Below are 2,994 nucleotides of genomic sequence, written 5' to 3' on the forward strand. Positions count from 1 at the left end.
AGGTAGTCAAAAAGTCACCCCATGTTCCCTCTCCAGCTGGGAACTACACTACGAAACATCCTGCCTTGCATGTGATAGGAAGTTAACACTTCTGAAACTAGAAGCAAGAGGAACAAAGGATGTACATCTGATTGTGTGAATTAAGAGAAATAATGTCATTCAAACAAATAAGAACTTACTTAAGCCATTACCTATTTTTCTTAGTCTAGATTTCTTCTAGTAGGAACTCTTAATCCACATTTGATTTTTTTAAATAAGTTATCTTTAAAAATTAAAATTAAAAAAGTATAAAAGCAATTTAAAAACTTTATTATGGTATGTTTATGATTCAATTAACAATATATTAAATTCACTGCAAGAAAAAAATTAAGACAGAATGCAAATGCATGGCATCAGTAAGGAAATGATTCCTTACTGAATCTTTTGTAATCAAGTTCTGCTGAACTTTCTCATTTCTCACTGAGCAAGTTGGAAAAGATTAGAAGAGATTATCTTAGTCTTAGGTATTATGTGGATTTAGCTTTTTCCCCCCTTCATTGTAATTCTTTAGAGTACTTTCTCTAATGTATTCTCTTTTCTGTTTTAAACACTGTTTTTAACAATTTTAAACACTGTCAACATTTTTGTTTGAAAGCTGTTCAGTAGTAAGAACGTCATAAAACTTGACTCCTAAAGGATTTTAGATTATGAAATGTAAGTGACTTAGTCACTGATTGGATTATGCTTATAATAACTAAAACATCAGAGATCAAACGTATATGCTTAGATTTATTTAAATTAATCCAGGGAAATTTTTGATGAAAATGCATCATTCATTTATGCTCCTTAAAAACAAACAAAATAAAGCAAAAGATAATTTTTGAGCCCTTCGTTTGTGCACATTTCTATAACAGTAGGAAAAAAAAAATCAATCTGCATATGAATGGCTAGAATAATTAATTTTTTCCTATGGTTTTCTAGCACAAAATATATCTACTTCATGGCGTCTTGACTTTTTTTTTTTTTTGAGTTTATATTGGTTCACCCCACTGAAAGAATTAAGAAAAACACAATACAAAAGAGGGGTTAATTGCCAAAGCTTGCATGAGTAATGCCTGACAGCCTGTGGTAACACTGAATTAACTGAATAGGAAACCAACTAAGAGTTGGGTGATGCAGGCTTATATAACTATGGTGGATAAGGATGTATAACATATTTTCAGGAAAGAAAAAGGAATCACTGATGCACCAATCAATACAAGGAAAAGCAAAAGACGTGGTGAATGGAGAGAAGTTCTAACCTCTTTTCCTAAGGAAAACGTTCTCTTGATATGAATAGATAAGTTGGCAAAGGAAGGAGCTGATGCTGAGTCTTGTCTTGGTGTTCCTGTCTGTCACCGCTACGGCTGAAACGCAGTCACTTCTAAGAACTTGAGAGGTATTCCCCAGCAGTCACCATAATGTTTACCCGCAGGGAGTTGGGTCCAACAAGTCCAGCAACCAAATTGGCTTAAAGACATTTCATCTCAAAAGGTCTCTGTCATGTTCAAAAAGAGCAAGTCATCTTTAATCTACTGTTTAAATTGAAAGTGAAAGACAGTAGACATTAACCTGAGGTCTCCACTCCAGTCACATTACAAAATTGCATTAAAATGCCCCGGGTAGAATGACAGTCTATAATAACACTCTGTGCTGCTGCTCTAAAATATTAATCATTCTCTTTGTAGGCCTGGAAGATGGTATGCAAGTGAAAAAATATTATAACAAATGCAGGTGGTAATAGGGACCTTCCCCTTGAGCCTTAGGAAATGTTCTAAGCAATGGGGAAAAATATTCAGACCAGAAAAAGACCCTAATTATTGTATAATCAGATTCCTCTGTACTTAGGCAACACACATTGCTTCTATCTCACCCGGATTCTCTAATGTAAGTATATATTATTCCCATTTCAAAGATAAAAACACTAAGACACATTTCTTTTTGCCATGGCTTGATACATTAACATTCTTAGTAAAATAGAACCAAAGTTGAAGAGAAGATGGACTAAATCAACAAGGAAGACTCAAATTAATTTCTGAGCCAGGCTAATAACACTGAGCTCTTCCGTCTTAGGCTTTTGCTTATTCTGTCACTTCCTACTGCTTCTTTCTTTTAATCAGCCATGAATCCTTCTAAAAGGACTGTGTTCCAGTTAAAGATGTTCGCTTAAACAGCGTTGTTTCTGAAACCATGTGGACATAAAATTGAGTCATGGTACAAGGTGAGGCATAGGACCTCATGGTGTCCAGGGGCAAAGGACCCGGGCACTTTGTGGGCTGTTGTGAGGTTCACTGGAGTCACAGTCTGCTTACCAACTTAAGCAGCTTCTAGCGTTTGCAGTATCAGCCACTTGGACTATTGCCATCCATTCAGCATCTTCCAACACTCTCGAGACAAAGGTAGAGAAGGAGTCCTAAGAGAAGAGGAAGAAGCTTTAACAGCAAGTCACTTGAGTTCCTGGGCCTTCTCTAGCTTTGCGCCCTCATTTGTAATTGTTACCTACCTTTTCAAGTAGGGCTCCGACAAGGGCCCTCCTGCCCGGTGTCACTCTCGCCAATAGACGGAGTTCGGTTCAGAAGCAAAGGACAGCGTTATTCTCCGATCAGAGGGTGGAGAGGTGCGAGCTCACGCTCTAGAGCACACGCTGTCCCCACAGGCAGAGCTGCTTTCCCGGCCTCTCCTCCGCGGGGAGGGGGTGGAGCTCCCGGCGTGCACAGTCTTGCCGCTCACAGCACCGGCGCCTGCGCGCAGGGCTGACGCAGCGTCTCTGCGCACGGCCGGCCGCCGCCATCTTGGCTCGTGGTGGTGTGCGCCGCGCTTCTCCACACAGGCGCCGAGGAGTGTCCCCGCGGCCGTTCTGCGCTGGGAAAGCCAGTCCGACGAGTCAGGTGCAAGACCTCTGCACGCGGCCCCCTACAGGCAAGTGAAACTAGACTAAGGACAAAAGAACAGATTAGACCTTATTTTATCATTTAG

The 2,994-nt window shown here is 40.1% G+C and overlaps 1 long non-coding RNA gene across 1 annotated transcript; it reads right to left on the bottom strand.

The window, feature by feature from the left end:
- Positions 1–407: 407 nt before the first annotated feature.
- On the bottom strand, positions 408–2,717 carry LOC309628163. Its single transcript, XR_014244208.1, has 3 exons — positions 2,522–2,717; positions 2,331–2,431; positions 408–1,516 (listed from the first exon to the last, which is right to left on the bottom strand). It is a non-coding gene; the product is annotated as an uncharacterized lncRNA (long non-coding RNA).
- Positions 2,718–2,994: the final 277 nt, after the last annotated feature.

Source organism: Balaenoptera borealis, assembly GCF_965194805.1.
Source record: "Balaenoptera borealis genome assembly, chromosome: 4".
NCBI classification, from domain to species: domain Eukaryota; kingdom Metazoa; phylum Chordata; class Mammalia; order Artiodactyla; family Balaenopteridae; genus Balaenoptera; species Balaenoptera borealis.